Source organism: Pongo pygmaeus, chromosome 23, assembly GCF_028885625.2.
Source record: "Pongo pygmaeus isolate AG05252 chromosome 23, NHGRI_mPonPyg2-v2.0_pri, whole genome shotgun sequence".
In the NCBI taxonomy this organism is placed as follows: domain Eukaryota; kingdom Metazoa; phylum Chordata; class Mammalia; order Primates; family Hominidae; genus Pongo; species Pongo pygmaeus.
The window spans coordinates 12,107,749-12,133,687 of record NC_085931.1 but is presented as its reverse complement, the minus strand read 5'-3'; positions in this window follow the sequence as shown (position 1 = coordinate 12,133,687).

Here is a 25,939-nt window from a genome sequence, read left to right as displayed (position 1 = left end):
CCCTTGCAGATTCTACAAAAAATGGTTTCAAAGCTGCTCTATGAAAAGTTATGTTCAACTCTGTGAGCTGAATGCACATATCACAAAGAAGTTTCTGAGAATACTTCTGTTTAATTTTCTTTGAAGATATTTCATTTTCCACCATAGCCCATGAAGCGCTACAAATGTCCATTTGCAGATTTGACAAAAAGAGTGTATCAAAAGTGATCTATGAAAGGTAACATTCAGCTATGTAAGTTGAATGAACACATCAAAAAGCAGTTTTTGAGAATGGTTCTGCCTTGTTTTTAGTGGAAGATATTCCCTTTTCCAATGAATGTTTCAAAGTGCTGCAAATGTCCAGTTGCAGATTCTACAAAAAGAAAGTTTCGAAGCTGCTTTATCAAAAGGAAGATTCAACTCTGTGAGTTCAATGCACACATCACAAAGAAGTTTCTGAGAATGCTATTGTCTAGTTTTTAAGTGGAGATATTTCCTTTTCCACCGAATGTCTCTAAGCCCTGCAAACATCCACTAGCAGATTCTACACAAAAAGTGTTTCAAAACTGCTCTATAAAAAGGAAGGTTCAATTCTGTGAGTTGAATGTGCACATCACAAAGAGGTTTCTGAGAATGCTTCTGTCTAGTTCTTATGTGAAGATATTCCCCTTTCCAACAAAGGCCTCAAAACCGTCTAAATATCCCCTTGCAGATTCTACAAAATGAGTGTTTCAGTCTGCTCTATCAAAAGTAAGGTTGAACTCTGTGAATTGACTGCACACACCACAAAGAAGTTTCTGAGGGTGTGTCTCTCTAGTTTTTATGTGCAGATATTCCTGTCTCCAATGAAGGCCTCAAAGGAGTGCAAATATCCACTTGCAGATTCTACAAAAAGAGTGTTTCAAAACTGCTTTATGAAAACCTATGTTCAACTCTGTGAGTTGAATGCACACATCACAAAGAAGTTTCTGAGAATGCTTTTGGGGAATTTATAGGTGAAAATATTTCCGTTTCCAATGAAAGCCTCAAATCGGTCCAAATATCCACTTGCAGGTCCTTCAAAAACAGTGTTTCACAAATGTTCTATGAAAAGTTATATACAACCCTGTGAGTTGAATGCACACATCTCAACGAAGTTTCTGAGAATGTTTCTGTCTAGTTTTTATGTGAGGTTATTTCCCTTACTAACATAGGCCTCAAAGCGCTCCAAATATCCACTTGTAGATTCTACAAAAACATTGTTTCAAAACTGCTCTATCAAAAGGAAAGCTCAACTCTGTAAGTTGAATGTACAAACCACAAAGGGCTTTCTGAGAATTCTTCTGTCTAGTTTTTATTTGAAGATATTTGCGATACCAAAGAAGGCTTCAAACGCTCCAAATGTCCACTTGCAGATTGTACAAAAAGAGTGTTTCAAAACTGCTGTATCAAAAGGAATGTTCAACTCTGTGAGTTGAATGCACACATCAAAAGGTAGTTTCAAAGAATGCTTCTGTCTAATTTTTATATGAAGATATTTCTTTTTCCACTGAAGTCCTCAAAGCACTCCGAATGTCCACTGGCAGTTTCTACAAAAAATTGTTTCAAAACTGCTCTATCAAAAGGAAGGTTCAAATCTGTGAGTTGAATGACGTCATCAGAAAGATGTTTCTGAGAATATTTCTGTCCAGTTTTTATGTGCAGATATTCCCGTTTTCAATGAAGGGCTCAAATCGGTTCAAATATCCCCTTGCAGATTCTACAAAAAGAGTGTTTAAAAACTGCTCTATCAAACGGAAGTTTCAACTCTGTGAGTTGAATGCACATATCACAAAGAAGTTTCTCAGAATGCCTCTGTCTAGTTTTTATGTGAAGATATACCCGTTTCCAATGAAGTCCTCAAATTGGCCCAAATATCCACTTGCAGGTTCTTCAAAAAGCATGTTTCACAACTGCTCTACGAAAAGGTATTCTCAATTCTGTGAGTTGAATGCACACATCACAAAGGAGTTTGTGAGAATGTTTCTGCTTAGATTTTTATGAAGATATTCCCCTTTCCAACGAAGGAATGCAACTGGTCCAAATATCACTTTGCAGATTCTACAAAAACAGTGTCTCAAAACTGCTTTATCAAAAGGAAGGTTCAACTCTGTGAGATGAATGCACACATCACAAAGACATTTCTGAGAATGCTTCTGTCTAGTTTTTATGTGAAGATAATCCCGTTTCCAATGAGGGCCTCAAATTGGTCCAAGTATACAGTTGCAGGTTCTTCAAAAACAGTGTTTCACAACTGCTCTATGAAGAGGAATGTTCAACTCTGTAAGTTCAATGCAAAAATCACAAAGAAGTTTCTTAGAATATTTCTGTCTGGTTTTAATTTGAAGATATTTCCTATCCCACCATAGCCCTCAAAGCGCTACAATTGTCCACAAGCAGATTCTGTAAAAAGAGTTTTTCAAAACTGCTCTATCAAAAGAAAGGTTGAACTCTGTGAGTTGAATGCACACATCACAAAGTAGTTTATGTGAATGCTTCTGTCTATTTTTTATTTGAAGATATTCTGGATTCCAACAAAGGAACCATAGCATTCAAAATATCCACTTGCAGATTCTACAAAAAGGGGGTTTCAAAACTGCTCTATCAAAAGAAAGGTAAAACTCTGTGAGTAGAATGCACATTTCACAAACAAGTTTCTGAGAATGCTTCCCTCAATTTTTTATGTGAAGAAATTCTCGTTACCAAAAAAGGCCTCAAATCGGTCCACATATCCCCTTGCGGACCATACAAAAAGAGTGTTACAAAACTGCTCTATGAAAAGGTATGTTCAACTCTGTGAGAAGAATGCACACATCACAAAGAAGTTTCTGAGAATGCTTCTGTCTAGTTTTTATGTGAAGATATTTCCTTTTCCACAGAAGGCCTCAAAGCGCTCCAAATGGCCACTTGCAGAGTCTACAAACGAAGTGTTTGGAAACTGCTCTATCAAAATGAATGTTAAAATCTGTGAGTTGAATGCACACATCACAAAGAAGTTTCTGAGAATGCTTCTGTCTAGTTTTTATGTGAATGTATATGCGTTTCGAATGAAGGCCTCAAAATGGTGCAAACATCATCCTGCAGTTTATACAAAAAGAGTGTTTCATAACTGCTCTATCAAAAGGAAAGTTTAACTCTGTGAGAAGAATGCACACATCACAATGCAGTTTTTGAGAATGCTTCTGTCTAGTTTATATTTGAAGATATTCCCGTTTCCAAGGAAGGATTCAAAGTGCTCCAAATATCCACTTGCAGATTCTACAAAAAGAGATTTTCAAGCCTGCTCTATCAAAAGGAAGTTTCAGCTCAGTAAATTGAATGCACACATCACAAAGAAGTTTCTGAGAATGCTTCTGTCTAGTGTTTATGTGAAGATATTTCCTGTTCCACTGAACGCCTCAAAGTGCTCCAGATGTCCACTTGCAGATTCTACAAAAACAGTGTTTCAAAGCTGCTCTATTAAAAATTATGTTGAACTCTGTGAGTTAAATGCACACATCACAAAGAAGTTTCTGATAATGCTTCTGTCTACTTTTTATGTGGATATTTCATATTCCACCAAATTCCTAAAAGTGCTCCAATTGTCCACTTGCAGATTCTACAAAAAGAGTGTTTCAAAACTGCTCTGTGAAAAGTTATGTTCAAATCTATGAGTTGAATGCACACATCACAAAGCAGTTTCTGAGAATGCTTCTGTCTAGTTTTTATGTGAAGATGTACTCGTTTCCAAGGAAGGCCTCAAATAGGTCTAAATATCCGCTTGCAGAATCTACGAAAAGGGTTTTTCAAAACTGCTGTATCTAAAGGAAGGTTCAACACTGTGAGTTGAATGCACACATCACAAAGAAGTTTCTTAGGATACTTCTGTCTAGTTTTTATATGAAGATATTTCCTTTTAAACTGAAGGCCTCAAAGCGCTCAAAATGTCCTCTTGCAGATTCTGCAAAAAAAGTTTTTCAAAACTGTTCTAAGAAAAGGAAGATTCAACTCGGTGAGTTGAATGCTCACATAACAAAATAGTTTCTGAGAATGCTTCTGTGTACTTTTATGTGAAGAGATTCCTGTTTCTGATGAAGGCTTCAAAACGGTCCAAATATCCCATTGCAGATTCTAGGAAAAGAGTGTTTCAAAAGTGTTCTATCAAGAGGAAGGTTCAACTCTGTGAGTTGAAAGCACACATCACAAAGAAGTCTCTGAGAATGCTTCTGTCTAAGTTTTATGTGAAGATATTTCCGTTTCCAACAAAGGCCTCAAAGCGGACCAAATTTCCACTTGCAGATTCTACAAAAAGAGTGTTTCAAAACTGCTCTATGAAAACGAAGGTTCAACACTGTGAGTTCAATGCACACATCACAAAATCGTTTCTCAGAATCCTTCTGTCTAGTTTTTATGTGAAGCTATTCCGGATTCCAATGAAGGCCTCAAATCGGTCTATCCCCTTGCAGAATCTACAAAAACAGTGTCTCAAAACTCCTCTATCAAAAGGAAGGATCAACTCTGTCAGTTGAATGCACACATCACAAAAAATTTCTGAAAATTCTTCTTTCTTGTTTTTATGTGCAGGTACTCCCATTGCCAAAGAAGGCCACAAAGCGTTCTAAGTATTCACTTGCAGATTCCACAAAAAGACAGTTTCAAAACTGCTCTATGAAAAGATATGTACAATTCTATGAGTTGAACGTACACATCACAAAGAAGTTTCTCAGTATGCTTCTGTGTAGTTTTTATTTGATGATACTTCCTTTTCCACCATACCCCAAAATCGCTAAAAGTGTCCATTTGCAGATTCTAAAAAAGAGTGCTTCAAAAATGCTCTTTAAAAAGATAGTTCAAAACCTTGAGCTCAATGCACACATCACAAAGAAGTTTCTGAGAATGCTTCTGTCTACTTTTTATGTGAGGAAATTCCCGTTTCAAACGAAGGCCTCAAATCGTTCCAAAATTCCACTTGCAGAAGCTAGAAAAAGAGTGTTTCAAAACAGCTCTATGAAAAGTTATGTTCAACTCTGTGAGTTGAATTCAAACATCACAAAGAAGTTTATGAGAATGCATCTGTCTAGTTATTATGTGAAGACATTTCCTTTTTTATCATAGGCCACAATGTGCTCGAAATATCCACCAGTAAATACTTCAAAAAAAGTGTTTCAAAACTATTCTATCAAAAGGAAGGCTCAACTCTGTGAGTTGCATGCACACATCACAAAGTAGTTTCTGAGAATGCTTCTGTCTAGTTTTCATTTGAAGATATTCCTGTTCCCAAAGAAGGCTTCAAAGTACTCCAAATATCCACTTGCAGATTCTACAAAAAGAGTGTTTCAAAACTGCTGTATCAAAAGGAAATTTCAACACTGTTAGTTGAATGCACACATCACAAAGGAGTTTCTGAGATTGTTTTTGTCTAGTTTTTAAGTGAAGATATTTCCTTTTCTACCATAGGCCTCCAAGTGCTCCAAATATCCAATTTCAGATAATACAAAAAGAGTGATTCAAAACTGGTCTATCAAAACAAAGTTTCAACTCTGTGATTTGAATGCACACATCACAAAGATGTTTCTGAGAATGTTTCTGTGTAGTTTTTATGTGATGATTTTCTCGATTACAATGAAGGCCTCAAATTGGTAAAATTATCCACTTGCAGGATTTCAAAAAGACTGTTTCACAACTGCTCTATGAAAAGGCAAGTTCAACTCTGTGAGGTGAATGCAAATATCACAAAGAAGTTTCTGTGAATGCTTCCGTCTAGTTTTTATTTGAAGATATTTCAATTTCCACCATAGCCCTCAAAGCGATACAAATGTCCATTTGCAGATTCTACAAAAAGAGTGTTTCAAAGCTGCTCTATCAAAGGAAATGTTCATCTCTATGAGTTGAATGCACATATCACAAAGTAGTTTCTGAGAATGCTACTGATTTTATTTGAACACATTCCCGTTTCCAATGAAGGCTTCAAAGCTCTCCAAGTATCCAATTTCAGATACTACAAAAACAGTGTTTCAAAACTGCTCTATCAAAAGTAAGATTCAACGCGGAGTTGAATGCACACAACACAAAGAAGTTTCTGATAATGCTTCTGTCTAGTTTTTATGTGAAGAGATTTCCTTTTCCAATGAAGTCCTCTAAGCACTCCAATTGTCTACTTCCAGATTCTACAAAAAATGTGTTTCAAAACTGCTCGATGAAAAGGATGGTTCAACTCTGTGAGTTGAATGCACAGATCACAGAGAAGTTTCTGAGATTGCTTCTGTCTAGTTTTATGTGAAGATGTTGCCTTTTCCACCAAATACCTCAAAGCACTCCAAATGTCCACTTGCAAATTCCATAGAAAAAGGTTTCAAACTGCTCTATCAAAAGGAAGTATCAGCTCTGTGAGCTGAATGCACACATCACAAAGAAGTTTCTGACAGTGCTCAGGTCTTGTTTTTATCTGAAGATATTCCCGTTTGCAACAAAAGCCTCAAATCGGTCCAAATATCCCCTTTCAGATTCTACAAAAAGAGTGTTTCAAACCTGCTGTATGAAAAGTTATGTTCAACTCTGTGAGTCGAATGCACACATCACAAAGTAGTTTCTGAGAATGCTTCTGTCTAGATTTTATGTGAAGATATTCCCATTTCCGATGAAGGCTTCACACTGTCCAAATATGCTCTCGCAGATTCTACAAAAGGAGTGTTTCAAAACTGCTCTATGAATAGTTATGTTCAACTCCATGAGTTGAATGCGCACATCACAAAGTAGTTTCTGAGAATCCTTCTGTCTAGTTTATATGTGAAGATGTTCCCGTTTTCAATGAAGGCCTCAAATCATTCCAAATATCCACTTGCAGGTCCTTCAAAAAGAGTGTTCAACAACTGCACTAAGAAAATGTATGTTCAACTCCGTGAGTTGAATGCAAACATTCCAAAGTTGTTTCTGAGAATTTTTCTGTGTAGTTTTTGAAGATATTTCCTTTTCCACGATAGCCCTCAAGGTGCTACAAATGACCTCTTTCAGATTCTACAAAAAAGAGAGTTTCTAAACTGCTCTATCAAAAGAAAGTTGAATGGCCATATCACAAAGTTGTTTCTGAGAGTGCTTCAGTCTAGATTTTATTTGAAGATATTCCCGTTTCAAACAAAGGCTTCAAAGCCCTCTAAATATCCGCTTGCAGATTCTACAAAAAACTGTTTCAAAACTACTCTATCAAAAGGAAGATTCAACTCAGTGAGTTGAATTCACACTTCAAAAAGAAGTTTCTGAGAATGCTTCTGTCTAGTTTTCATGTGAAGATATTTCCTTTTCCACCGGAGAACTCAAAGTGCTTCAAATGTCCACTTTCAGATACCACAAAAAAACTGTATCTAAACGGCTCTATCAAAAGGAAGGTTCAACTCTGTAAGTTGAATGCACACAAAAGAAAGAACTTTCTGAGAATACTCAGTCTAGTTTTTATGTGAAGATATTTCCTTTTCCACTGAAGGCCTCAAAGTGCTCCAATTGTCCACATTCACATTCCACAAAAAAAGGTTTCAAAACTGCTCTATCAAAATGAAGGTTTATCTCTTTGAGTTGAATGCACACATCACAAAGAAGTTTCTGACAATGCTTTTGTCTAGTTTTTATGTGACGATATTCAAGTTTCCAACAAAGGCCTCAAATCGGTCCAAATATCCCCTTACAGATTCTACAAAAAGACTGTTTCAAAACTGCTCTATGAAAAGTTATGTTCAAATCTGTGAGTTGAATGCACCCATCACAAAGAAGTTTCTGAGAATGCTTCTGTGTAGTTTTTATGGGAAGATAATTCCGTTTCTAATGAAGCCTTGAAACGGTCCCAATATCCACTTGTGGATTACACAAAAAGAGTGTTTCAAAACTGCTCCATGAAAACTAATGTTCTGCTCCGTGAATTGAAAGCATACCTCACAAAGAAATTACTGATAACGCTTCTGTCCAGTTTTTATGTGAAGATATTCCTGTTTTTAATGAAGGCCGCTAATCTGTCCAAATATCCACTTGCAGGTTCTTCAAAAAGAGTGTTTCACTACTGCTCTATCAAAAGGAATGTTCAACTCTGTGAGTTGAATGCAAACTTCTCAAAGAAGTTTCTGAGAATGCTTCTGTCTGATTTTTATTGGAAGATAGTTCCTTTTCCACCACAGCCCTCAAAATCCTACAAATTGTCCTCTTTCAGATTCTACAAAAAGAGTGTTTCAAAACTGCTCTATGAAAAGAAAGGTACAACTCTGTGAGTTGAATGCATACATCACCAAAAAGTTTCTAAGAATGCTTCAGTCAAGTATTTATGTGAAGATATTTCCCTTTCCACCGAAGGCCTCAAAGCTCTCAAACAGTCCAATTGCAGATTCTACACAAAATGTTTCAAAACTGCTCTATCAAAAGGAAGTTTCAAATCTGTCAGTTGAAGTCACACATGAAAAAGAAGTTTCTGAGAATGCTTCTGTCTAGTTTTATGTGAAGATATTCCCGTTTCCAATGAAGGCATCAAAGAGGTCTAAATATCCACTTGCAGATTCCACAGAAAGAGTGTTTCAAAACTGCTCTATTAAAAGTTATGTTGACCTCTGTGAGGGGAATGCACACATCTGAAAGAAGTTTTTGAGAATGCTTCTGTCTAGTTTTTCTGTGAAGATATTCCTGTTTCCAATGAAGGCCTCAAATCTGTCCAAATAACCACTTGCAGGTGCTTAAAAAAGAGTGTTTCACTACTGCTCTATGAAAAGATATGTTCAACTCTGTGCATTGCATGAAAACATCACAAAGAAGTTTCTGAGAATGATTCTGTCTAGTTTTTATGTGAAGATATTTCTTTTTACACCAGAGACCTCAAAGAGCTGCAAATGTCCACTTGCAGATTCTACAAAAAGAGCGTTTCAAAACTACTCTATCATATGAAGGGTTGAACTCTGTGAGTTGAATATACATATCACAAAGTAGTTTCTGAGAATGCTTCTGTCTTGTTTTTATTTGAAGATATTCCCGTTTCCAATGAAGGATTCAAAGAGCTCCAAATATCCACTTGCAGATTCTGCAAAAAGAGTGTTTCAAAACTGCTCTATCAAAAGGAAGACCCAAATCATTGAGTTGAATGCACACATCACAGAGATGTTTCTGATAATGTTTCTGTCTAGTTTGTATGTGAAGATATTTCCTTTTCCACCAAAGGCCTTAAAGCGCTCCAAATGTCCTCTTGCAGAATCTACAGAAAGTGGGTTTCAAAAGTGATATAGCAAAAGGAAGGTTCAACTCTGTGAGTTGAGTGCACATATCACAAAGAAATTTCTAAGAATGCTTCTGTCCAGCTTTTATGTGAAGATATTCCAGTTTCCAAAGAAGGCCTCAAATATGTCCAAATATCCCATTGCAGATCCTACAAAAACATTGTTTCAAAACTGCTCTATCAAAAGAAAAGTTCAACTCTGTGAATTGAATGAACACATCACAAAGACGTTTATGAGAATGCTTCTGTCTAGTTTTTATGTGAAGATATTCCGTTTCCAACAAAGGCCTGAAATCATTTAAAATTTCCACTTGCAGGTATCTCAAAAAGAGTGTTTCACAACTCATCTATTAAAAGGTATGTTCAACTCTGTCAGTTGAATGCAAACATCACAAGGATATTTCTGAGAATGCTTCTGTCTAGTTTTTATTTGAAGATATTTCATTTTCCAACATAGCCCTCAATGTACTACAAATGTCTAGTGCAGATCCGAGAAAAACAGTGTTTTATATCTGCTCTATCAAAAGGAAGGTTCAACTCTGTGAGTTGAATGTGCACATCACAAAGAAGTTTCTGAGAATGCTTCAGTCTTGTTTTTATTTTAAGATATTCCCTTTTCCAATGAAGGATTCAAAGCACTCCAAATATCCACTTGCAGATTTTACAAAAAGAGTCTTTCAAAATAGCTGATCAGCAGGAAAGTTCAACTCAGGGAATTGAATGCACACATCACAAACCAGTTTCTGAAAACGCTTCTGTCTAGTTTTTATGTGAAGACATTTCCTTTTCCTCAGACGGCCTCAAAGTGCTCCCAATGTCCACTTGCATATCTACAAAAAGAGTATTTCAACTGCTCTATCAAAAAAGGAAGGTTCAACTAGGTGAGTTGATTGCACACATCACAAAGAAGTTTCTGAGAAGGCTTCTGTCTAGTTTTAAGTGAAGATATTCCCGTTTCCAACGAATGCCTCAAATCAGTCCAAATATCCCCTTGCAGATTATACAAAAAGAGTGTTTCAAAACTAATCTATCAAAAAGGAGCTTCAACTCTGTGAGTTGAATGCACACATCATAAAGATGTTTCTGACAATGCTTCTGTCTAGTTTTTATTTGATGATATTTACTTTTGGAGCACTGGCCTCAAAGTACTCCAAATATTCACCTACAGATTCTATAAAAAGAGTGTTTCAAAACTGCTCTTTCAAAAAAAAGTTCAAATTTGTTAGTTGAGTGCACTCATCAAAAAGAAGTTTCTTAGAATGCGTCTGTCTAGTTTTTAGGTGAAGATATTTACTTTTAGAGCGTTGGCCTCAAAGCGCTCCAAATATTCACTTGCAGATTACACAAAAATAGTGTTTCAAAAAATGCTCTGTCAAAAGGAAGGTTCAACTCTGTGAATTCAATGCAGACATCACAAAGAAGTTTCTGAGAATGCTTCTGTCTAGTTTTTAACTGAAGATATTTCCTTTTCCAGCATAGGCCTCAAAGTGCTCCAAATATCCACTTGCAGATTCTAGAAAAAGAGTGTTTCACAACTTCTCTAGCAAAAGGAATGTTCAGCACTGTGAATTGAAGGCACTCATCACAAAGAAGTTTCTGAGAATGCTTCTCTATTGTTTTTATGTGAGGATATTCCCTTTTCCAGCTAAGGCCTCAAAGTGCTCTAAGTATTCACACACAAATACTACAAAAAGAGTGCTTCAAAGCTGCTGTATCAAAAGGATGATTTAACTCTATATGTTGAATGCACACGTCACAAATAAATTTTTGAGAATGTTACTATCTTGTTTTTATGTGAAGATATTTCCTTTCCCAGCATAGTCTTCAAAGCACTCCATATATACACATGCAGATCCTACAAAAACAGTGTTTCAAAACTGCTCTATCAAAAGAAAAGTTCAACTCTGGGAGTTGAATGCACCCATCACAAAGAAGTTTGAGAAAACGCTTCTATCTAGTTTTTAAGTGAAGATATTTCCTTTTCTAGCATAGGCCTCAAAGCGCTACAAATAACCAATTGAAAGTTCTACCAAAAAGGTGTTTCAAAACTGCTCTATAAAACAGAAGGTACAAGTCTGTGAGTTGAAAACACACACCAAAAATTAGTTTTTGAGAAGGCTTCCGTCTAGTTTCCATATGAAGATATTTCCTTTTCCACCAGAGGCACAATCGCTCCAAATATCCACTTGCAGATTCTACAAAAAGAGTGTTTCAAAACTGCTCTATCAAAAGGAAGGTTCAACTCTATGACTTGAATGTAGACATCACAAAGAAGTTTCTGAGAATGTTTCTGTCTAGTTTTTATATGAAGATGTTTCCTTTTCCAGCATGGGCCTCCAAGCACTCCCAATATTGACTTGGAGATTCTGCAAAAAGATTGTTTCAAAACTGCTCTATCAAAAGGAAGATTCAACTCTGCATGTTGAATGCACACAGAACAAAGAAGTTTGTGAGAATGCTACTGTCTAGTTTTTACGTTAATATAATTCCTTTTCCAGCATTGGCCTCAAAACACTCCAAATATCCACTTGCAGATTCTGCAAACAGAGTGTTTCAAAACTGCTGTATGAATAGGGTGGTTCAGCTCTGTGAGTTGAACGTGCACATCACAGAGAAGTTTCTGAAAATGCAGCTGTCTAGTTTTTATGTGAAGATATTTCCTTTTCCAGCTTAGACATCAAAGTGCTCTAAGTATTCACATGCAACTTCTTCAAAAAGAGTGTTTCAAAGCTGCTGTATCAAAAGGACGGTTTAACTCTTTAAGTTGAATGCACATGACACAAAGAAATTTTTGAGAATGCTTCTGTCTTGTTTTTATGTGAAGATATTTCCTTTTCCAGCATAGTCCTCAAAGCGCTCCATATATACACTTGCAGGTCCTCTAAAATCAGTGTTTCAAAACTTCTCTATCAAAAGAAAAGTTCAATTCTGGGAGTTGAATGCACACAACACAAAGAAGTTTCTGAAAACATTTCTCTCTTGTTTTTATGTGAAGATATTTCCTTTTCCAGCATAGGCCTCAAAGCACTCCAAATATCCACTTGCAGATTCTACAAAGAGTGTGTTTGAAAACTGCTCTATTAAAAGGAATGTTCAACTCTATGAATTGACTGCACATATAACAAAGAAGTTTCTGAGAATGCTTCTGTCTAGTTTTTTATGTGAAGATGTTTCCTTTTACAGCATAGGCCTTAAAGGGCTTCAAATATTTATTTGCCGATTCTACAAAAAGAGGGTTTTAAAACTTCTCTATCAAAAGGAAGGTTCAACTCTGTGAGTTGAATGCACATATCAAAAAGAAGTTATTGACAATGCTTCTCTCTACTTTTTATGGGAAGTTATTTCCTTTTCCAGCATAGGCCTCAAAGCGCTCCACATATATGCATGCAAATTCTGCAAAAAGAGTGTTTCAAAACTGCTCTATCAAAAGGAAGGTTCAACTCGGTGAGTTGAATGCACGCATCACAAAGAAGTTTCTGAGAATGCTTCTGTCTAGTTTTTATGTGAAGATATTTCCTTTTCCAGGCTTGGCCTCAAATTGCTCCAAATATCCACTTGCAGATTCTAAAAAAAGAGTGTTTCAAAACTGCTCTATCAAATGAAGTTTCAACTCTATAACTTGAATGTAGACATCAAAACGAAGTTTCTGAGAATGCTTCTGTCTAGTTTTTATGTGAAGATATTCCCTTTTCCAGCATTGGCCTCACATCGCTCCAAATATCCACTTGCAGATTCTACAAAAAGGGTGTTTCAAAACTGCTCTATCAAAAGGAAGATTCAACACTATGATTTGAATGCACACATCACAAACAAGTTTTTGAGAATGCTTCTGTCTTGTTTTTATGTGAAGATAATTCGTTTCCCTGCATAGGCCTCAAAGCGCTCCACATATACCCTTGCAAATTCTACAAAAAGAGTGTTTCAAAACTACTCTATCAAAAGGCAGGTTCACGTCTTTGAGTTGAATGCACACATAAGAAAGACGTTTCTGAGAATGCTTCAATCTAGTTTTTATGTGAATTTATTTCCTTTTCCAGTATGGGCCTCAAAGGGTTCCAAATATCCACTTGCAGATTCCACAAAAAGAGTGTTTCAAAACTCTTCTATCAAAAGGAAGGTTCAAATTTGTGAGTTGAATGCACTCATCAAAAAGAAGTTTCTGAGAATGCTTCTGTCTAGTTTTTATGTGAAGATATTTCCTTTTCCGGCATAGGCTTCAAAGCGTGCCAAATATCCACTTGCAGATTTTACAAAAAGAATGCTTCAAAATTGGTCTATCAAAAGGAAGGTTCACATCCGTGAGTTGAATGCTCTCATCACAAAGAAGTTTCTGAGAATGCTTCTGTCTATTTTTTATGTGAAGTTATTTCCTTTTCCAGCATAGGCATCAAAGCGCTCCAAGTATCCACTTCCACAATCTACAAAGAGAGAGTTTCAAAACTGTTCTATCAAAAGGAAGGTTCAACACTATCAGTTGAATGCACTCATCACAGAGAAGTTGCTGAGAATGCGTCTGTCTAATTTATAAGTGAAGATATTTCCTTTTCCATCACAGGCCTGAAATCGCTCCAAATATCCACTAGCAGATTCTACAAAAATAGTGTTTCAAAACTGTTCTATCAACAGGAAGGTTCAACTGTGTGAGTTGAATGCACTCACCACTAAAGAGTCTCTGAGAATTCTTCTGTCTAGTTTTTATGTGAAGATATTTCCTTTTCCAGCACAGTGCTCAAATGCCCCAAATATCAAATTGCTGATACTACAAAAAGAGAGTTTCAAACCTGAACTATCAAAAGGAATGTTCAAGACTGTGAGTTGAATTCATAAAGCAGAGGGAAGTTTCTGACAATGCTTCTGTCTAATTATGATGGGAAATATCTCCTTTTCCAGCATAGTCCTCAAGTGCTCCAAATATCCACTTGCCGATACTACAGAATGGGTGTTTCAAAACTGCTCTATCAAAAGGAAGGTTCCACATGGTGAGTTGAATGCATACATCACAAAGAAGTTTCCGAGAATGCTTCTGTCTACTTTTTATGTAAAGATATTTCCTTTTCCAGCATAGGCCCCAAATTGTTCCAAACATCCACTTGCAGATTCTACAAAAAGAGTGTTCCAAAATTGCTCAATCAAAAGATGGTTCAAGTCTTTGAGTTGAATGCACTCATCACAAAGAAGTTTCTGAAATTGCTTCTGTCTAGTTTTTGTGTGAAGATATTTCCTTTTCCAGCATAGCGCTCAAGGTGCCCCAAATATCAACTGGCAGACACTACAAAAAGAGTGTTTCAAATCTCAGCTATCAAAAGGAATGTTGAAGTCTGTGAGTTGAATTCATAAAGCACAGGGAAGTTTCTGATAATGTTTCAGTCTAATTTTTATGTGAAGATATTTCCTTTTCCATCATAGGCCTCAAGCACTCCAAATATCCACTTGCAGATTCTACAGAAAGGGTGTTTCAAAACTTCTCTATCAAAAGGAAGGCTCAAATCTGATAGTTGAATGCACACATCACAACGAAGTTTCTGAGAATGCTTCTGTCTACTTTTTATGTGGATATATTTCCTTTTCCAGCATAGGCCTCAAATTGCTCCAAACATCCACTTGCAGATTCCATAAAAAAGTGTTTCAAAATTGCTCTATCAAAAGAAGGTTCAAGTCTTTGAGTTGAATGCACTCATCACAAAGAATTTTCTAAGACTGTTTCTGTCTATTTTTTATGTGAAGATATTTCCTTTTCCAGCATAGGCCTCAAAGCCCTCAAAACATCCACTTCCAGATTCTATAAAAAGAATGTTTCAGAACTGTTCTATCAAAAGGAAGGTTCAATTCTGTGAGTTGAATGCATTCATCACAAAGAAGTTTCTGAGAGTGCTTCTGTCTAGTTTTTATGTGAAGATATTTCCTTTTCCAGTGTAGGCCTCATAGCGCTCCAAATATCCACTTGCAGATTCTACAAAAGGAGCGTTCCAAAGCTGCTCTATCAAAATGAAGGTTCAAGTCTGTGAGTTGAATGCATAAATCACAGGGAAGTTTCTGTGAATGCTTCTTTAATATTTTTATGTGAAGATTTTCCCTTTTCCGGCATAGTCCTCAAATATCTCCAAATATCCACTGGCAGATTCTACAAAAAGTGTGTTTCGAAACTGCTCTATCAAAACGAATGTTCAACTCTGTGAGTTGAATGCACACGTTACAAAGAAGTTTCTGAGAATGCTTCTGTCTAGTTTTTATGTGAGGATATTTCCTTTTACAGCATGGGTCTCAAAGGACTCCAAATATCCTCTTGAAGATTCTACAAAGAGAGTTTTTCAAAACTCTTCTATCAAAAGGAAGGTTCGTCTCTGTGAGTTCAATGCACTCATCACAGAGAAGTTTCTGAGAATACTTCTGTCTAGTTTTTATTTGAAGATATTTCCCTTTCCAGCATAGGCCTCAAAGCGCTCCAAATATCCACTTGCAGATTCTACAAAAAGTGTCTTACAAAACTACTCTATGAAAAGGAAGGTTCAAGTCTGTGAGTTGAATGCACTCATAACAAAGAAGTTTCTGAGAATGCTTCTGTCTAGCTTTTATATGAAGATATTTCCTTTTCCATAACAGGCCTCAAAGCGTCCAAATATCCACTTGCAGATTCTACAAAGGGAGTGTTTCAAAACTGTTCTATGAAAAGAAAGGTTCAACTCTGTGAGTTCAATGCACTCATGACAAAGTACTTTCTGAGAATGCTTTTGTCTATTTTTTATGTGAAGATATTTCCCTTTCCAGCATAGGCCTCAAAGCACTCCAAATATCCAATTGCAGATTCCACAAAAGGAGTCTTTCAAAACGGCTATATCAAAAGGAAAGTTCAAGTCTATCAGTTGAATGCACTCATCATGAAGAAGTTTCTGAGAATTCTTCAGCTTAATTTTTATGTGAAGATATTACCTTTTCCAGCATAGGCCTCAAAGCACTCCTAATATCCACTTGCAGATACTACAAAACGAGTGTTTCAAAACTGCTCTATCAAAAGGAAGTTTCAAGTCTGTGAGTTGAATGCACTCATTTCAAAGAACTTTCTGAGAATGCTTCTGCTTAGCTGTTATGTGGAGATGTTTCCTTTTCCTGCATAGGTCTCTAAGCGCTCCAAATATCCACTTGCAGATTGTACAAAAAGAGTGTTTCAAAACTGTTCTATAAAAGGGAAAGTTCAACTCCGTGAGTTCAGTGCTCTCATCACAGAGAAATTTCTGAGAATGCTTCTGTCTAGTTTTTATATGAAGATATTTCCTTTTCCATCATAGGCCTCAAAACGCTCCAAATATGCACTTGCAGATTCTACAAAAAGAGTGTTTCAAAACTGTTCTATCAAAAGTAATGTTCAACTCTGTGAGATGAATACACTCATCATAAAGAAGTTTCTGAGAATGTTTCTGTCTAGTTTTTATGTGAAGATATTTCCTTTTCCAGCATAGGCCTCAAATCGCTCCAAATATCGACATGCAGATACTACAATAAGAGTTTTTTGAAACTGCTCTATCAAAAGGAAGGTTCAAGTCTGTGAGTTAAATGCCTAAAGCAAAGTGAAATTTTTGAGAATGCTTCTCTCTACATTTTATGTGAAGATATTCCCTTTTCCAGCATAGGCCAGAAAGTGCTCCAAATATCCACTTGCAGATCCTATAAAAAGGGTGTTTCAAAACTGCTCTATCAAAAGGAAGGTTCAACACTGTTAGTTGAATGTGCACATCACAAAGAAGTTTCTGAGAATGCTTCTATCTAGTTTTTATGTGAAGATATTTCTTTTTCCAGCATAGTCCCAAAAGCTCTCCAAATATACACTTGCAGATTCTACAAAGAGAATGTTTCAAAACTGTTCTCTCAAAAGGAAGGTTCAACTCTGTGAGTTGAATGCACACATCACAAAGAAGTTTCAGAGAAAGCTTCTACTTAATTTTTGTAAGAAGATGTTTCCTTCTCCAGCATAGGCCTCAAAGCGCTCCAAACTTGCACTTGCAGATTCTACAAAAGGAGTGTTTCAAAACTGCTCTGTGAAAAGTTAGGTTCAAGTCTGTGGGTTGAATAGACACATCACAGATACTTCCTTTTCCATCATAGACCTCAAAACACTCTATATATCCACCTGCAGATTCTTTAAAAGAGGGTTTCAAAACTGTTCTATTAAAAAGAGGGTTCAACCCTGTGAGTTGAAAGCACTCATAACAAAGAATTTGATGAGAGTACTTCTGTCTAGTTTTTATGTGAAGATATTTAATTTTCCAGCATAGGCCTCAAAGCACTCCAAATGTCCACTTGCAGACTCTACAAAAAGAGTGTTTCAAAACTGCTCTAACTAAAGGAAGGTTCAAGTCTGGGAGTTGAATGCACTCATCACAAAGAAGTTTCTGAGAATGCTTCTGCTTATTTTTCATGTGAAGATATTTCCATTTCAAGCATAGGCCTCAGAGTGCTCCAAATATCCACTTGCAGACTGTGCAAAAACAGTCTTTCAAAACTGTTCTTTCAAAAGAAAGTTTCAGCTCAGTGAGTTGAATGCTCTCATCACAGAGAAGTTTCTGAGAATGCTTCCTTCTAGTTTTTATGTGAAGATATTTCCTTTTCCATCGTAGGCCCCAAAGTGCTCCAAATATCCACTTCCAGATTCTACAAAAAGAGTATTTCAAAATTTTTCTATCAAAAGGAAGTTTCAACTCTGTGAGTTGAATGCACTCATCACAAATAATTTTGTGAGAATGCTTCAGACTAGTCTTTATGTGAAGATATTTCCTTTTCCAGCAAAGGCCTCAAAGTGCTCAAAATATCCACTTGGAGATTCCAGAAAAAGAGTGCTTCAAAACTGTTCTATCAAAAGGAAGGTTCAAATTTGTGAGTGAAATGCACTCATCACAAGGTAGTTTCTGAGAATTCTTCAGACTATTTTTAATGTGAAGATGTTTCCATTTCCAGCATAGGCCTCAAAGCGCTCCAAATATCCACTTGCAGATTCTACAAAAAGAGTGTTTCAAAACTGCTCTATCAAAAGGGAGGTTCAAGTCTGCGAGTTGAATGCACTCATCACAAAGCAGTTTCGGAGAATGCTTCTGTCTATTTTTTATGTGAAGATATATCCTTTTAAAATGTACACCTGAAAGCGCTCCAAATATCCACTTTCAGATTCTACAAAGAGAGTGTTTCAAATCTGTTATATCAAAAGGAAGGTTCAACTCTGTGAGTTGAATACACTCATCACAGAGAAGTTTCTGAGAATGCTTCTGTCTGGTTTTTTTTGTGAAGATATTACCTTTTCCATCATAGGTCTCAATTTACTCCAAATATTCATTTGCAGATTCTGCAAAAATAGTGTCTCAAATCTGCTCTATCAAAGGGAAGGTTCAACTCCGTGAGTTGAATGCGTGCATCACAAAGAAGTTTCTGAGAATGCTTCTGTCTAGTTTTTATGTGAAGATACTTACTTTTCCAGCCTAGGCCTCAAAGCGCTCCAAATATTCACTTGCAGATGCTACAAAAAGAGTGTTTCAAAACTGCTCTATGAAAAGGAAGGTTCAAATCTGTTAGTTGAATGCACTCATCATAAAGAAGTTTCTGAGAATGCTTCTGCTTAGTTTTTATGTGAAGATATTTCCCTTTCCAGCATAGGCCTCAAAGCACTCCAAATATCCACTTGCAGATTGTTCAAAAGAGTGTTTCAAAACCGTTCTGTCAAAAGGAAGTTTCAACTCTATGAGTTTAATGCGGTCATCACGAGAAGTTTCTGAAAATTCTTCTGTCTAGTTTTTATGAGAAGGTATTTCCTTTTCCATCATAAGCCCCAAACTTTTCCAAATATCCACTTGCAGATTCTACAAAAAGAGTGTTTCAAAACTACTCTAACAAAAGGAAGGTTCAAGCCTGTGAGTTGAATTAACACATCCCAAAGTAGTTTCTGAGAATGCTTCCATCTAGTTTTTATGTGAAGTTATTTCCTTTTCCAGCACAGGCCTCAAAGCTCTCCAATATCAACTTGCAGATTGTACAAAAAGAGTATTTCAAAACTGTTCTATCAAAGGAAGGTTGAATTCTGTGAGTTGAATGCGCACATCACAAAAAGTTTCTGAGAATGCTTCTGTCTAGTGTTTAGGTGAAGATATTTGCTTTTGCAGGATAGGCCTCACAGCGCTGCAAATATTTACTTACAGATACTACAAAAAGAGTGTTTCAAAACTGTTTTATCAAAAGGAAGGTGCAACTCTTTGAGTTGAATGCACTCATCACAAAGAAGTTTCTGAAAATCCTTTTGTCTATTTTTTTTTTGTGAAGATATTTCCTTTTCCAGCATAGGCCTCAAAGCCCTCCAAATATCCACTTGGAGACTCTACAAAAAGAGTGTTTGAAAACTGCTCTATCAAAAGGACAGTTTAAGCCTGTGATTTGAATTCAGTCATCACAAAGAAGTTTCTTAGAATGTTTCCATCAATTTTTTGTGTGAAGATATTTCCGTTTCCAGAGTAGGCCTGAAAGTGCTTCAAATATCCACTTGCAGATTCTACAAAAGAGTGTTTCAAAACTGCTCTATTAAAAGGAAAGTTCAAGTCTGTATGTTGAATGCGTAAAGCACAGTGAAGTTTCTGAGAATTATTCTCTCTAGTTTTTATGTGAAGATATTTCCTTTTCCAGCATAGGCCTCAAAGTGCTCCAAATATTCAGTTACAGATTCCACAAAAATGGTGTTTCAAAACTGTTATATCAAACGGAAGGTTCAACTACGTTAGTTGAATGCACTCATCACAAAGATGTTTCTGAGAATGCTTCTGTCTAGTTTTTATGTGAAGATGTTTCCTTTTCCATCATAGGCCCGAAAGCACTCCAAATATCCACTTGCAGATTTTAAAAAAGGTTGTTTCAAAACTGCTCTATCAAAAGGAAGTTTAAACTCTGTGAGTTGAATGCACACAACTCAAAGAAGTTTCTGAGAATGCTTCTGTCTAGATTTTATGTGAAGATATTTACTTTTCCAGTATAGGCCTCAAAGCGCTCCAATTATCCACTTGCAAATTCTACAAAAGGGTGTTTGCAAACTGCTCTATCAAAAGTATGGTTCAACTCTGTGAGTTGAATACACACATCACAAAGAAGTTTCTGAGAATGCTTCTGTTTGGTTTTTATGTGAATATATTTCCTTTTCCAGCACAGGCCTCAAATTGCTCCAAATATCCACTTGCAGATTCTACAAAAATGGTGTTCCAAAGCTGCTCAATCAAAAGGAAGGTTCAATCTGTGAGTTGAATACAATCATTACAGAGAAGTTCCTTGGAAAGCTTCTTTCTAGTTTTTTGTGAAGATATTTCCTTTTCCATCATAGGCCTTAAAGCGCTCCAAATATCCACACGCAGATTCTACAAAAAGAGTGTTTCAAAACACTTCTATGAAAAGGAAGGTTCAACTGTGAGAGTTGAATGCACTCATCACAAAGAAGTCTCTGAGAATGCTTCTGTCTAGTTTTTGTGTAAAGATACTTTCTTTTCTAGCATAGGCCGCAAAGCCCTCCAAATATAAATTGCTGATCCTACAAAAAGTGTGTTTCAAATCTCTTTTATCAATAGGAAAGTTCAACTCTGTGAGTTGAATGCACTCATCACAGAGAACTTTCTGAGAATGCATCTGTCTAGTTTTTATGTGACGATATTTCTTTTTCCATCACAGGTCTCAAAGCGTTCCAAATATAAACTTACAGATTGAACAAAAAGACTGTTTCAAAACTGTCCTATCAAAAAGAAGATTCAACTCTGCGAGTTGAATGCACTCATCACAAAGCAGTTTCTGAGAATGTTTCTGTCTAGTTTTTGTGTGAAGATATTTCCTTTTCCAGCATAGGCCCCAAAGCACTCCAAGTACCCACTTGCAGATTCTACAAAGAGAGTGTTTCCAAAGTATTCTATCAAAAGGAAGTTTCAACTCTGTCAGTTTAATGCACTCTTTCTCAGAATGCTTCTGTCTAGTTTTTATGTGAAGATACCTCCTTTTCCCGCATAGACCTCAAAGCGCTCCAAATATCCACTTGCAGATTGTTCAAAAAGGGTGTTTCAAAACTGCTCTATCAAAAGGAAGGTTCAATTCTGTGTGTTGAATGCACACATCACAAATAAGTTTCTGAGAATGCTTCTGTCTAGTTTTTATGTGAAGATATTTCGTTTTCCAGCATTGGCCTCAAAGCACTCCAAATATCCACTTGCAGATTCTACAAAAAGGGTGGTTCAAAACGGCTCTATCAAAAGTAAGCTTCAACACTGTGAATTGAATGCATACATCACAATGAAGGTTCTGAGAATGCTTCTGTTTAGTTTTTATGTGAAGATATTTCCTTTTCCAGCTTAGGCCTCAAAGCATTCAATCTATCCACTTGCAGAATCTACTAAAAGTGTGTTTCAAAACTGCTGATTCAAAAGCAAGGTTCGACTCTGTGAGTTGAATGTGCACATCACAAAGAAGTTTCTGAAAATGCTTCTGTCTAGTTTTTATGTGAAGATATTCTCTATTATAGCATAGGCCTCATAGCGCTCCAAATATCCACCTTCAGATTCTACCAAAAGAGTTTTTCAAAACTGCTCTATCGAAAGGAAAGTTCAACTCTGTGTGTTGAATGCACTCATCACAAAGATGTTTCTGAGAATTCTTCTTTATAACTTTTATGGGAAGACATTTCGTTTTCCATCATAGGCCTCATAGCGCTCCAAATATCCACTTGCAGATTCTACAAAAAGAGTGTTTCAAAACTTTTCCATCAAAAGAAAATTTCAACTGAGGGTGTTCAATGCACTCATCACAGAGAAGTTTACGAGAGTGCTTCTGTCTAGTTTTTATGTGAAGATATTTCCTTTTCCATTATAGGCCTCAAAGCACTCCAAATATCCACTTGCAGATTCTACAAAAAGAGCGGTTCAAAACCGTTCTATCAAAAGGAAGGTTCAACTCTGTGAGTTGAAAGCACTCATCAAAAAGAAGTTTCTGATAGAGCTTCTGTCATCTTTTTATGTGAAGATATTTCCTATTCCAGCATAGGCTTGAAAGTGCTCCAAATATCGACTTGCAGATTCTACAAAAAGAGTGTTTCAAATCTGCTCTGTCAAAAGGCAGGTTCAAGCCTGTAAGTTGAATGCACACATCTCAAAGAAGTGTCTGAGAATGCTTCAATCTAGTTTTTATGTGAAGTTGTTTCCTTTTCCAGCAAAGGCCTCAAAGCACTCCAAATAATAACTTGGAGATTCTACAAAAAGAATGTTTCAAAAGTGTTCTATCAAAAGGAAGGTTCAACTCTGTGAGTTGAATGTGCACATCACAAAGAAGTTTCTCAGAATGCTTCTGTCTAGTCTTTAATTGAAGATATTTCCTTTTGCAGCATAGGCCTCAAAAAGCTGCAAATATCCACGTGCATATTCTATAAAAAGAGTGTTTCAAAATTGTTGCATGAAAAGAAAAGTACAGCTCTGTAAGTTGAATGCACTCATCACAGAGAAGATTCTGAAAATGCTTCTGTCTAGTTTTTATGTGAAGATATTTCCTTTTCAATCAAAAGCCTCAAAGTGCTCCAAATATCCACTTGAAGATTCTAAAAAAAGAGTGTTTGAAATTTCCTCTATCAAAAGGATGGTTCAAGTCTGTCAGTTGAATCCAGTCATCACAAAGGAGTTTCCTAGAAAGCTTCCATCGAGTTTTTATGAGAAGATATTTTCTTTTCTATATTAGGCCTCAAAGCGCTCCAAATATCCACGTGTAGATTCTGCAAACACAGGGTTTCAAAACTGCTGCATCAAAAGGAAAGTTCAAGTCTGCGAGTTGAATGCATAAAGCAGAGGGAAGTTTCTGAGAATGCTTCTCTCTAGTTTTTATGTGAAGATATTTCCTTTTCCAGCATAGGCCTCAAAGCGCTCCAAATATCCATTTGCAGATTCCACAAAAATGGTGTTTCAAAACCACTATATCAAATGGAAAGTTCAACTCTGTAAGTTGAATGCACTCATCACATAGAAGTTTCTGAGAATGCTTCCATCTAGTTTTTATGTCATGATATTTCCTTTTCAAGCATAGGCCTCAAAGCGCTCCAAATATCCACTTGCAGATACTACAAAAAGGGTGTTTTGAAACTGCTCTATCAAAAGTAAGGTTCAACCCTGTGAGTTGAATGCACACATCACAAAGAAGTTTCTTAGAATGCTTCTGTTTAGTTTTTATGTGAAGATATTTCCTTTTCCAGCATAGGCCTCAAAACATTCCAAATATCCACTTGCAGATTCTACAAAAAGTGTGTTTCAAAACTGCTGTTTCAACACGAAGTTTCAACTCTGTGAGTTGAATGTGCACATCACAAAGAAGTTTCTGAGAATGCTACTGTCTACTTTTTATGTGAAGATATTTCCTTTTCTTGCATAGGCCTCATAGCGCTCCAAATATCCACTTTCAGATTCTGCCGAAAGAGTGTTTCAAAACTGGTCTATTAAAAGAAAGTTCAAGTCTGTGAGTTAAATGCATTCATCATAAAGATGTTTCTGTGAATTCTTCTGTCTAGCTTTTTGTGAACATATTTCCTTTTCCAGCTTAGGTCTCAAAGCGCTCAAAATATCCACTTGCAGATCCTACAAAAAGAGTGTTTCAAAACTGTTCTATCAAAAGAAAGGTTCAACTAAAGGAGTTCAATGCACTCATCACAGAGAAGTTTCTCAGAATACTGCTGTCTAGTTTTTATGTGAAGATATTTCCTTTTCCAGAATAGGCCTCAAAGCGCTCCAAATATCCACTTGCAGATTCTACAAAAAGAGTGTTTCAAAACTGCTCTGTCAAAAGGAACGCTCACCTCTGTGAATTGAATGTGCTCATCACAAAGAAGTTTCTGAGAATGCTTCAATCTAGTTTTTATGTGAAGTTATTTCCTTTTCCAGGATAGACCTCAAAGCACTCAAAATATCCAACTGTAGATTCTACAAAAAGAGCGTTTAAAATCTGTGCTATCAAAGGGAAGGTTCAACTCTTTGATTTGAATGCATAAAGCACGGGGAAGTTTCTCAGAATGCTTCTGTCAAGTTCTTATGTGAAGATATTCCTTTTTCCAGTGTAGGCCTCAAAGCACTCCAAATATCCACCTGCAGATTTTACAAAATGTGTGCTTCAAAACCGCTTTATCAAAACGAAGGTTCAAATCCGTGAGTTGAATGCACTCATCACTGAGAAGTTTCTGAGAATGCTTCAGTCTAGTTTTTATGTGAAGATCTTTTCTTTTCCAGCATAGGCCTCAGAGCGCTCAAAATATCCACTTGCTGATTCTGAAAAAAGGGTGCTTCAAAACTGCCCCATCAAAAATACTGTTCAACTCTGTGAATTGAATGCACACATCACAAAGAATTTTCTGATAATCCTTTTGTTTAGTTTTTATGTGAAGGTATTTCCTTTTCCAGCATAGGCCTCAATGAGTTCCAAATATTCACTTGCAGATTCTACAAAAAGGGTGTTTCAAAACTGCTCTATCAAAAGGAAGGTTCAACTCTTTGACTTCAATGCACTCATGACAGAGAAGTTTCTGAGCATGGTTCTGTCTAGTTTTTATGTGAAGATACTTTCTTTTCCATCATAGGCCTCAAAGCTCTCCAAATATCCACTTGCAGATTCTACAAAAAGAGTGTTTCAAAACAGTTCTATGAAAAGGAAGGTTCAACTGTGTTAGCTGAATGTACCCATCACAAAGAAGTTTCTCAGAATACTTCTCTGTAGTTTTAATGTGAAGATATTTCCTTTTCCAGCAGAGACCTCAAAGCGCTACAAATATCCACTTGCAGATTCTACAAAAAGGGTGTTTCAAAACTGCTCTATCAAAAGTCATGTTCAACTCTGTGAGTTGAGTGCACACATAACAAAGAAGTTCCTGAGAATGCAGCTGTTTAGTTTTTATGTGAAGATATTTCCTTTTCCATAAAAGGCCTCAAAGCGCTCCCAATATCCACCTGCAGATTCTACTAAAAGTGTATTTCAAACTGCTGTTTCAAAAGGAAGTTTCAACACTTTGAGTTGAATGTGCACATCACAAAGAAGTTTCTGAGAATGATTCTATCCAGTTTTTATGTGAAGATATATCCTTTTCCAACAAAGGCCTCATAGCACTCCAAATATCCACTTTCAGATTCTACCAAAAGAGTGTTTCAAAACTGCACTATCAGATAGAAGGTTCAAGTCTGTGAGTTGAATGCACTCACCACAAAAAAGTTTCTGAGAATGCTTCTGCTCATGTTTTATGGGAAGATATTTCCTTTTCCAGCACAGGCCTCAAAGCACTCCAAATAATCTCTTGCAGATTCAACCAATAGAGTGTTTCAAAACTGCTCTATCTAAAGAAATGTTGAACTCTGTGAGTTAAACGCAATCATCACAGAGAAGTGTATGAGAATGCTTCCGACTAGTTTTTATGTGAAGATATTTCCTTTTCCAGCATAGGCCTCAAAGTGCTCAAATATCCACTTGCAGACTCTACAAAACGGGTGTTTCAAAACTGTTCTATCAAAGGGAAAGTTCAACGCTGTGAGTTGAATGCACTCATCACAAAGAAGTTTCTGAGAATCCTTTTGTCTAGTTTTTATGTGATATGTCCTTTTCCAGCATAGGCCTCAAAGCCCTCCAAATATCCTTTTGCAGTTTCTACAAAAAGAGTGTTTCAAATCTGCTCTTTCAAAAGGAAGGTTCATGTCTGTGAGTTGAATGCATAAAGCA